This window comes from Natator depressus, chromosome 3 (genome assembly GCF_965152275.1).
Source record: "Natator depressus isolate rNatDep1 chromosome 3, rNatDep2.hap1, whole genome shotgun sequence".
NCBI lineage: Eukaryota > Metazoa > Chordata > Testudines > Cheloniidae > Natator > Natator depressus.
In genome coordinates, this window is record NC_134236.1 from 197,212,944 (window position 1) to 197,225,290 (window position 12,347).

The window sequence follows — 12,347 nt, forward strand, 5'->3', positions numbered from 1 at the left end:
ACCTCCCTTTCAGCCTGACAGTTCACCTTTCAGTATGATCCGTTGTAGTCTCCCCTTTAATCTGTTCCTTCTCCACCTTTCAACTCCCATATTAATCCCCATCTTCTCCAATTTAACTAATGATTTCCCATGTAGAACTATATCAAATGCTTTACCAAAATCCAGGTACATTAGATCTATTGCATTTCCTTTGTCTAAAACATCAGTTATCTTCTCAAAGAAAGGTTGGTCTGGCATGGTCGACCATTTGTAAAATCATGTTGTATTTTATCCCAATTATTGTTTACCTCTATGCCTTTAACTACTTTCTCTTTCAAGAAATTTGTCCTAAAATCTTGTATACAAGTGAGGTTAAACTAACAAGCCTGTAGTTTCCCGGAACACTATTTTCCTTTTCTTAAAATTAGGTACTATATTAGCAATCCTTCTGTCAGAGGGAATGACCCCCAAATTTACAGATTCATTAAAAATCCTTGTTATTGGGCCTGCAATTTCATGTGCCAGTTCCTTTAATATTTTTGGATGAAGGTTATCTGCCCCCCCCTCCCAATTTAGTCCCATTACGCTGTTTCAGTTTGACTTCCATCTTGGATATGATAATTTCTACTTCCATATTCTCATTTCCATTAGCCACCCTGCCACTACCCCTAAGATCCTTTATCCCAATTGCCATTTATCTCTATGTCCTTAACTACTTTCTTTACAACCCAAGAGTTTATGGATTCATTAAAAAATCCTTAGTATTGTGTTTGTAATTTCATGTCCAAGTTCCTTTAATATTCTTCGATGAAGATTATCTGGGCCTCCACAATTTGGTCCCATTACACTGTTTGAGTTGGACTTCCACTTCACACATGGTAATTTCTACTTCCATATCACCATTTCCATTAGCCACCCTGCCACTGCCCTTATGCTCCTCATTATCTTTATTAAAAATTCAGGCAAAGAGTTTCTTTAGTTGTTGGGCTATACCTAGATTATCTTTAATCTCCACCCCAGCCTTGGTGTTTAGCAGTCTCACTTCTTTCCTTGTTTTCTTTTTATTTATATAGCCATAAAACCTTTTACCATTGATTTTAATTTCCCTTGCAAGGTCCAACTCTGTTTGGCTTTTGGAAGTTCTCACTTTTTCCCCCTATGCTTTCTGACCTCCAAAAGGTAGCTTTCCTTGCTCTTCCATCCCATCTTCCATTCTTTGTAGGCTTTCTGCTTTCTCTTAATAACCTGTTTGAGATGCTTGTTCATCCAGTTTAGTCTGCAACCCTTACCTATGACATTTTTCCTCTGGCTTGGGATGCAGGCTTCGGATAGTTTCTGCAACTTTGACTTAAAGTAAAGCCTCCTCCACATTCATATCCTTGACTTCTTCAGTCCAGTCCAATTCCCTAATTCCCTTATTTTTTTTAAAGTTTGCCCTTTTGAAATCAAGGACCCTAGTTGCAGACCTATTTTTGTTCATCTTTTCATTTAGTTTAAACTGAATTCGCTCATGATCACTCAAACCAATCTTGTCTCCTACAACCAGCTGTTTGATGAGGTCCTTACTACTCACCAATACTAAATCTAAAATGGCACCACCTCTTGTTGATTCAGCGACTGTTTGGTGAAGAAATCTGTCAGTTATCACATCCAGGAAAATCTGGAGCACTTGTCCTCCAATCTATATCTGGGAAGTGAAAGTATCCCACAATCACACAAATCCCAGTAGTTTTTATTTAATTAAAAACATTAAAGAGGTCTCTATCCATATCCAAATTGGATCCTGGGAGTCTGTAGCACACCCCAAACGCTATCCCAGGAGAGCTTCTGGTAGCTTTCTTCACCAAAATGATTTTGATCTGAACAGATGTTGTTTTTTCCATTCTATCCATTCCATCTAATCATAGAATATCAGGGTTGGAAGGGACCTCAGGAGATCATCTAGTCCAATCCCCTGCTCAAAGCAGGACCAATCCCCAATTTTTGCCCTGGATCCCTAAACGGCCCCCTCAAGGATTGAACTCACAACCCTGGGTTTACCAGGCCAATGCTCAAACCACTGAGCTATCCCTCCCCCCCCAAAAACATGAAACAATGGAACAATGGATGTTACCATAATCTACCTCATCATTAACATACAATGCTATTCCACTGTCTTTATCTTTATTTCTGTCTTTCCTGAACAACACATATCCTTCAATACCTGTACTCAAGTCACAACTACTATTCCACCACATTTCTGTTCAAGACATCATGTGTATGCCAAAATGGTAATCAGTATTAGAGAAAAGAGATATTTTTACGGCATTGTGAGGGCATTCAGTGCATTCACAAAGTTTTCAGGAAAAGACAATGAAACTTGCATGATTCCACAGCGAGGACAGTGTCTTATTGGAATAACAATTCACTTCTCCTTGCTATACAGAGCTCGACATTTTCTTCTCTGAACAAGTTATCTCAAGTTTGGCTGTGGTAACTCCCTTTATCCTGGCTGGCCTCTTGCATGCAGCAAATGCAAAATGCAGAAATATGTTCTGTCACTGGAGTGATCATTCATAATCATTTTACACCTGCTTTCCATTAGCTGCCCACAGAACAATGACTGACATTCAAGTTTGCTTTTCTGACATATAGCGCCTTTATGTACTGAGATCCTACACCTGAGGGACATGCTGTCAGTTTACTGTACTTCCCAGGCTCCACTCTTCCTCATGACACTTCCTGATGTTAAATTGGTAGACAAGCAAGTTTTTCCAGTGATGGCCCTAAAGGCAAGTAATCGTCCATCTTAATAATTCCTTCCAGATCTTTAAAAAGAGCCATTAATAGCATCTTTATGTGCGACAGTGCTTGCAAAATTGTTGGGATTTGGGGTTTAGTTATATTTTGGGTCTTTTAATTGTATTCTATTTTGTTTTTGAATATTGTATGGCAAACCCAGTGCTTCAGCAGGGTAAATAGCATTATCATTACTGTGGAATTTGTCAATAGTTTTAAAATAGTGTTATCACTGCTTTAAATCTCAAGCCGTGTAAACACCACATGACAGGAGAGGGAAACATTGGTAGCCATTAAGAAAAAGATGGCTGCCAGTCTGAAGTTAGATCAAAGATGTGTTGTCTGTCTCTTTACCAACACAACACCTTCTAGAAGGCAGTAACTTGACATACTGAAATCCCTATGACCATTTGGAATACAAGTAAGCAATTATATAGGCTTAGTAGCAATTTCATAAATTAAGTAAATTTTATCATTTTGGGGGGGGAGGGGGAATAGAAATTATTATAGATTACCTGAAAATTGAATTTGAGTTACAGAAGTTCAGAAAGCATATAAAATGACAACGGTTTTGTAGTAATATCACAGCCTAAAGAAATCACGCCAAATTTGGTAGTTCCTTATGTGGAACTTATACATCACACAAGATACAGCCAAGAAAAAATTCTTTTGAGAGTAAGTATGTTTGCCATAGTAATGGTGGAAGACCTTAGCTACCCAGGAAGCAATGCTTTTACAGCTGGCTTTTGGAAGAGCGTGGTATGGCCAAAGTAAAATAAATATAGTCTTCAAGCCAGCAAGGATCTCTTGCACATGCTGCCACTGCCTGTCATTCAGGCTTGCAACTTCAATGTTTCCAGGTGATATATCCCACTTCAAGTTTTGTCTTCACACACAGAGAAACAGTTTCACACAAAACCTGTGAACAGTGAAAAAACTCCTGGGGCTTAAAAGTTTACTTTTCCATGTTTCTAAAAGGCACACATGCAGAGCCATTAAAGCAATTCACAGGATGTCAATTTTGTGCTGTGCAGATTCTAGAGAGTTGGCTCATTTTAAACCTGTAATGATCATGCTGGAATGGTCCACACTGAACGTAACTTGTTCACATAGAAGAATATAGAGTTACAATAGTTTTTTTTTCCTATATACCCATTTTTAAAATTGTACAGGAAAGAATAAAGTAGGTTTTTATATCTATCTGAATAGCAAACATTGACAACTAGCAAACACAACAATAGGGAGAGAGAGGTTTTCTTTACCTATTGAGATTTCTTTTTTTTTTTTTTAAGATATGATCATGCTTAAGTATGAAGACAAGTTGTAAACCCAGCTGTAACAATTCTCTCAGCTTTTCTCTATCAGTTTTCAGCTGGGGTGTGTGTTGACACTTTCATGCTAGGATTCTGTTTTTAGTAAGTTAGAACCCACCAGTATTGGTTTCAGGATTTATATACCAATGAGATGGGGTTTATAGTTCATGGGAAATTAAAAGTTTCAATTAAAGCAATTTTTGAGTTAAAAAAACAACAAAAACAAGACTAAACTTCATTGCCACTGTGAAGAGCACCATTTTTGATCTGTCTGGAAGTGTATCCAAAATATATGCCAAGTGAACAGCATCTATTAGTAACATACTAATTTTGGGTGCTTTTTTGCCCTTTTTTTTTAAATACATAAAAGGTAGTTTAAGAGAGTCACTGTTGGGTCAAATTTGGCCCCAAATGTTGATTCTGTATCTACACCCTTTCACAAACTACAAGAGAGTACAAAGGTTTTGAAGACATTTTTACATGCCAAGGGAAATCATTTTTGTTCACATGAGCATTCTTCTGCAGTAAGTGAAAATCAAATATTGCAGTATGGTGCTAGTGCATAAGAACCTGAAAGCCAGATTATCTAGAACAGTGGCTCTCAACCTGCGGCCCAATCAGTACAGAGCTGCGGCCCATGTAACATCTTCAGGGCCATAGAGGTAGAATTGGATGTGGCCCACATAACACACTTGGGCCACAAAAGTGGCTAGGGTTGCCAGGTGTCCGGTTTTCGACCGGAACGCCAGGTCAAAAAGGGACCCTGGCGGCTCCGGTCAGTACCACTGACCGGGCCGTTAAAAGTCTGGTCAGCTGCGCAGCAGGGCTAAGGCAGGCTCCCTACCTGCCGTGGCTCCCAGAAGCAGCAGCATGTCCCTACTCCAGCTCCTTAGGCGTGGGGGCAGCCAGATGGTTCTGCGCACTGCCCCCGCCCCAAGCACCAGCTCTGCCGCTCCCATTGGCCGGGAACAGCACACAGAGCTACCTGGCCGCACCTCTGCATAGGAGCCAGTGGGGGGACATGCCATTGTTCTGGGAGCTGCCTGAGATAAGCGCCGCCCGGAGCCTGCACTCTTGACCCCCCGCAAGGCCCCAACCCCCTGCCCCAGCCCTGATCTCCCTCCCACCTTCCAAATTCCTCGGTCCCAGACTGGAGCACACTCCTGCACCCCAAACCCCTCATCCCCATCCCACCCCAGAGCCCGCACCCCCAGCCGGAGCCCTCACACACACCCCCACTCATCCCAACCCCCTGAGCCAACACGGTGAAAATGAGTAAGTGAGGGTGGGGAGAGCGAGTGACAGGCGGGGGGGATGCAGTGAGAAGGGGCGGGGCCTTGGAGGTGGGGTGGGATGGAGGCAGAGCAAGGGTATTCGGTTTTGTGCGAGTAGGAAGTTGGCAACCCTATATGTGGCCCACAATGGTAAATAGGTAGAGAACCACTGATCTAGAACAGAATAAAACTGAAACTGACTAGGCATATAAAAACGCCACACCAGATCAGACCAGAAGTCCATCTTGTCCAATATTCTGCCTCTGACCAGTAACTGTTGCTTCAGAGGAAAGTGCAAAAAACCCTCTAGTCATAATTATGAAGTTATCTGTCTCCAGTAGAAGTTTCTTTCTAATCCCTTTTAATTAGAGATTGGTTTACAACCTGAAGCATGCAAGTTTATATCGCTTCCAAACACAAAACCACTGAAGCAAGGAAATGAGAAGCCAAGTTATATGAGAGCCTGACTAGACAAACAGTCAGTAGGTGGTAAGCAGGAATGTAAAGCTATATTTCTGTAGCGTGCCTCACAATAACTGTCCACTTGGACCCTTCTACCACGGGCTAAAAGTTCCCTAGTGAACTTTGATCTACTGCACTTTGAAATGGGAGTAAGTTTGGACAAGCCCTAACTTAGGGAACTGACTCTTAACTGTTTTGTGTTTATTTTAATTTGTTCACGTTGTACATTGGACAAGCTGTCCAAGACACTGATATGCTTATTTAATATATAAATAACTTAAGATATATTTATGAGTGATTTCTTAAGTCTCTAATACAAAGCTGGACTGGGACAATTATGGGACTATTAATTTATTTTGTAACGACTATTTGAAGAAAACCATTCAACTGTTTATCATGTTTTATTCATTGTATTCTCAATGAAAAAGGCCGTTATCAACCCTGGCATGTTTGATGTTAAAAAAAAAAAAATCCTACCATTTATATTTTAGTTGTACGTTTTCTGCTTTTATTTAGTCAGTCAATGAGCTTGTTTCTTTGTCAATAGGATATCATCTGATAAGCAGCCACTGTTTATTTTCTGACTGGCCCTAGGGAAGAAGAAGAGAGGGACAGGATTACATCGGGGCACCTCTGAATTGATGAGGCCTTTCCTTAGGGCTATTAAGGAAACTTAAGGAAACTACAAGACAGTGGGGGGAGGAGGGAGGAAATAAAAAGACAGCTGTGGTGGTTATTCTTCGGGCTTTTAAACAAACAACTGGTCATTGGGAAGTTTAGACTTGAAATTAGACGAAGGTTTCTAACCATCAGAGGAGTGAAGTTTTGGAATAGCCTTCCAAGGGAAGCAGTGGGGGCAAAAGACCTATCTGGCTTCAAGATTAGACTCGATAAGTTTATGGAGGAGATGGTATGATGGGATAACATGATTTTGGCAATTAATTGATCTTTAACTATTCATGGTAAATAGGCCCAATGGCCTGTGATGGGATGCTAGATGGGGTGGGATCTGAGTTACTACAGAGAATTCTTTCCTGGGTATCTGGCTGGTGAATCTTGCCCATATGCTCACGGTTTAGCTGATCGCCATGTTTGGGGTCAGGAAGGAATTTTCCTCCAGGGCAGATTGGCAGAGGCCCTGGAGGTTTTTCGCCTTCCTCTGTAGCATGGGGCACAGGTCACTTGCTGGAGGATTCTTTGCTCCTTGAAGTCTTTAAACCACGATTTGAGGACTTCAATAGCTCAGACATAGGTGAGAGGTTTTTCGCAGGAGTGGGTGGGTGAGATTCTGTGGCCTGCATTGTGCAGGAGGTCAGACTAGATGATCATAATGGTCCCTTCTGACTTTAATATCTATGAATCTATGAAACATAAAGGAGTATTTAAACTCAAGACAATTATATCCAATAAGTTACTGTGTCAGGAAAATGCACATATGGTGAAGAGTCTTCTTCACTCATATTTTATCATCTCCACTATGGATTATCTTCTACACTATGGGCTGCATTCTGAAACCTAGAGCTGCTGCACTGACTTCAGTGGGGTTACCCCATATGTACAATGCTGAAACTGAATGCAAAATTTAGTCATTTGCTTACTTTTGAGAGACCCATTTTTTCCAAACTATATTTTAAAACAATTCACATAATTTGAAGTAAGATTCACTTCACATATTATAGGCTTATAAACTGCAAAACAATTTTGTTTTTGAAGCAATACCTATTGTGACGGGGCAAGGCCAGATGGCTATAGAAAAATAGTGGGAGATAGATATATTAGCTCCAGGGTAAACAAATCCCTGGTACCAGGATAAGTGAAATGGAAGCTGCTCCAGGTCAATCGAGACACCTGGGGCCAATTAAGAACTTTCCAGAAGGCAGGGAGAAGGCTAAGTTGATTGGGACATCTGAAGCCAGTCAGGGGCTGGCTGAAACTAGTTAAAAGCCTCCCAGTTAGTCAGGTGGGTGTGCATGTCAGGAGCTGTGGGAGGAAGTTGTGCTGTTGGAAAGGCTGAGTAGTACACACCATATCAGGCACAAGGAAGGAGGCCCTGAGGTAAGGGTGAAGTGGAGCTTGAGGAAGTGAGGGCTGCTGTAAGGGAAGTAGCCCAGGGAATTGTACATGTAATATTTCTAAAAGGTCAGCTACCATAGCTGATACTATTAGGGTCCCTGGGCTGGAGCCTGGAGTAGAGGGTAGGCCTGGGCTCTCCCCCCTCCCGCCCCTTTGCCCCCTGATTAATCACTGAGACTGGGAGACAACAGAGACTGTGCAAGGAAGGATAACTTCTCCTCACCTCCCTCGCTGGCTTATGATGAAAATGGCTCAGTAGACTGTGACCCTTGTCCCTAGAGAGAGAGAGAGAGAAGGGTTACGTGCAGGGTCACAGTGAGCCTCTGAGGCTAGCGAAATCCGCCAGGAAACGTGGGACCCACAGAGGCAAGGACAGAGCTTTGTCACACTATGTATATTATTCATTACCACTGACATTCTTCTGGTAAGCTGCATCTTAAACTGTTGCTTTTCTTTCCTTCAATGTCACTACAAATTAACATATTCCCTGTTTTAAATTGGGGCAAGCTACTCTGGAAATTGCTCCAACATGCCTTTAAAGCTGATCTGTTAATTAGGGACCTCTCTCAATAAGCTCAACTCCACTAACACCCCATTTCATGTCAGTTTACTGAGTTTCTGAAAGAGCAGTAAAAGGTGGATTAGGGTTTGTGGGGCCCTGGGCCAGAGCAAGTGGGAGCCTCTCCCCACTCCTTCTGCCTGCTGTCCCCTCCGCCCTCTCCCGGCGCTCCTGCTGGCGCTCCTGCCAAGGAGTTTTGTCGGGGTGCAGGGACTTTTCCTGCCTGCCTGGCACTCCTACTGAGGAGCAGGGCAGAGTGGGGTGGGGCAGGGCAAGCCCCTGTGCCCTGACCCCACTCCCCGGCAGGAGTGCTGGGCAGGTGTAGCAGGGCAGGGCTCTGGGGCACCCATTTTTCCAGGGCCACCCTAATTGGCCAGGGCCCCTGTGCACAGGCCCTGTTGTCCCAATAGCTAATCTGCCACTGAGAGCTGAACTGAGCAAGTGATTGCCACTTGTGAGAATCTCCTAAACATGAAGTGATTCAGTTTTCTCTTTCAGTCTTCAGGGGATCTGTTTCCTCCTGCTGTAAAACTCTTTCTGGAATTGTATGCAGTGTAGTTTGTAGTCGTGTCAGTCCTAGCATATTTGAGAGACAAGGGGGGTGAGATAATATCTTTTATTGGACTGACTTCAAAAGCTTGTCTTTCTCTCTCACCCCAGCAGAAGTTGGTCCAATGAAAGGTATTACCTTACCAACCATGTCCTTCTGGAATAACTATTTCATTCCCAATGCAAAATGCTTGGGAATTCATATCAAAAGATGCTGAGATCAGCCTTTAGTCAAGGGCAGTTTCTGGAACTGCAATCACCATCAGTACAAGCAGGATGCTAAAAATACACAGAGTTATCACTTTGACTTGATAGTGTACCTTACGTGGTGGTAATTCAGAAAGATCAAGATAGATGAAAGATAGGAGAACCAGGTATGTAATACATGCATATATGTTATGAACTATGCACTTGTATGACATAATGTGTTATGAACAGGGTATAATAGAGTATTCTGAATTTATGACTTGTTAGCCTCAAAAGCCTCCTCAACTTTTAGGCCTTAACAGTATTGCCACACATCTTCCAAAAAGTAATTTCCCTATAGATTTGCCAAAAGGTTTAATTTCTAATCTTCCTGTCACAAAGATTTCTATACATTAAGTACAGGCAAAGAGACTATTCTCCCTACTGTCTTAGACTATTAACTTAGAAAGAAACTAAATTATAACTCATTACACTTCTAAATTTTCATATATTTGCAACTCATACACTTTTCCTCAGATGAGCAGCTCCACTACCATTAATAGAGTTCCAGATCAAGGTCTTGAATTTTTGCATTTTAAAAATGAACAAATAGCCAAGTTGTTAAGCTACAACAGTTTGTTGTGTAAAGTATTTGAAGTGTTCTTAAATACCAGATTTAAAGAGTCTCTATAAAAATATAGGAATAAAAATAAGTTAATTATACATTTTTTTAAAAAAGTTTTAGTATTCTAAGGCAGCTGTGAGCTGGTAAAACATAATTATTTCTCAAATACCCTTTGGAATTGTTCAGGAAGATTTACTCCAATTTCTACTACTATATTCTGTATTTGGCCAGATTTCACAGGCTAAAAGATAGCTGAATAGGCACTCCATATCTTCTATGAACATCCCACAGGTACATATTAAAATATAGTATTGATGTGCTGTAACATGCATCACAACCTGTTGATTGATAAAACTGGGCTAGACTTCAGAGATGCTAGGAATACAATATGTTTTAAAAAAAGAAAAGGAGCACTTGTGGCACGGTGCCACAAGTACTCCTTTTCTTTTTGCGAATACATAACACGGCTGCTACTCTGAAACCTAACATGTTTTAAAGATGCTTTCCGAATCTTAATGGAATCTGAGTTTTAAGAAACACTTTTAGAATACTCAGAACTCAAAATCTACCCTGCATTACCATATTCAATAGTCTTGTTTTGCATGACAACTGAACAGAGGCATGCTGCAATACAATGCCTGCATATATATATAAGTTAAATGATCCTTAGTATAACTGCTGAGCATAGGAGGACACAGGTAGCTCGGCCAAGGGCAAAGCCCAGTGCATTTAGCACACTGGGAAGAGTTTTTATTAACTGTTAAAATTAGCATTACACAGTTTTTAACCTGTTATTTTTCTGGGGAATTTGCTGATCTGTGAACAAATATTTCTTCCTAGAGAAAAAATGGTCAATTGTCCAGTCTAGATGAATGTCTAAAAATATTTTTCAATATGTTATTATGTCAACTCTTTTCTCTGTCAAGTTTTTATTCATAAAATTATAGTCCATTGTCTATTTAATAAAGCACATTTTTACTGTATTCAAATGAGGACTGGAATTCAGGAAATGTAGAAGAACATTCTCCTTCCCTTAAAAAAGCTTGAGAACATTCCCCTCACCTCCCATATTTAAAGAAAAATGCAACGTGTACCATTTTGATGTTTCAACCACATCAAAATCAGATACAGCAAATATTGGTAATGAAAGATATATTTAAATGAGAAATTTATGTTTACAAAAGGTGAATTTTAAAGATTTTAAAAAAATGTAGCATGAAGTAAATGGACATATTTTTTCAGGAGAATAATAAATAACTAGAAAGTTCAGTTCTACAGTTAGACCTTATTTAAGCGATTTAAGTACCAAGTTGATAATTTGCGTTCCTAGTGGTTTCCATAAGCCTTAGACTTAAAGAAATCCAGATCCCTTGCAAACTTAATGGAGCTTGGCCTTGCTGTCCTCTGATGCCACAAAAAGTGCAATCATTGAACAATTGAGGTCAACATAGCCCTTATCATGAGCTTGCCTTCTACTTTGATATCACCTAGTCTTGCTGGTGAATACCAGGGTCAAACTGCTCTATCAAACAAGCATACAGACAAGATAAACTAAATGAAGCTAATGAAGAGAATATAATCAAATACTTGTGGGAGACAGCAATTGACTGACCTCAAGGAAACAAATATTTTGAGGGAAATTTAAAAAGACAATGGGAAATGTCAACTATGCTAAATCAAATAGCACTTATGCAAGTTAATAAGCTACTAGTAAAAGGAAACTATGTTGTAGGAAGAACTTATTAAGCAAATTTATTTTCCAAATGATGGTACTTATCAATGAATTAAAAGGATATGAGTATTTACAATGCCTTATTTGTCCTCATCTGAATTTCCTAAGAACTAAAATAAGCATCTCAAATAGGTGCTTTAGAGGATAATAAGAAAAACAATTATGCCATTACTAATTTAATATGGACTTAACAATACTAATGCCTTTAAGGAAACATTATTCAAAACGAGAGATGAATAATCTCTTATGATTCCTATGTCAACATGACCTCCCAAGGGTCCCCGAAGTTGTTTATTGTTCATCAAATGAATTACTTCATGCCCACAGTTTTTGAATGAAACCAGCACAGTCAAAAATCCAATTTGTTTCTACATAGGAATGACTTTCCTCCTGAGATCCTCACCTTATTTCATGAAGTATAGCATTTGTTTACACTAGTTAATACATACAAAAACCTTTTTTGAGCAATTCACTATTTCAAAGCTTTCCCTCATTCTCTAGAAATCCAAATCTACAATACATTCTCCACAAAGTCAAAAAAGAAGGTCATGTCTCAAATGAGATTTCAGTTATTTTTTTTAGTCACAAAATGAAACATTATAAAAGGGAAATAAAAATTATTCATAAACTTTTTACTTTAAACCTATAGCTCTTGAATACTGAACAGTTTTATGTTATTTGACTGTGTAAAAATTATGTTGACATTTTATTTTATTTTTACTCATTTAGACTCAAAGATGTGGTTGTCTTTCATTATGTAATTACATCTCATTGACAAATATAACATTTGTTTCCACTGACTAAGAACAGTTGTTTC

At 39.9% G+C, this 12,347-nt stretch overlaps 1 protein-coding gene across 4 annotated transcripts in view; it reads right to left on the reverse strand.

Annotated features, from left to right (window-relative positions):
* The window catches only part of MACROD2 (mono-ADP ribosylhydrolase 2), a 1,526,954-nt gene that overhangs the window by 1,301,963 nt on the left and 212,644 nt on the right, over positions 1-12,347 (reverse strand). The gene's annotated exons all lie outside the window — the stretch shown is intronic.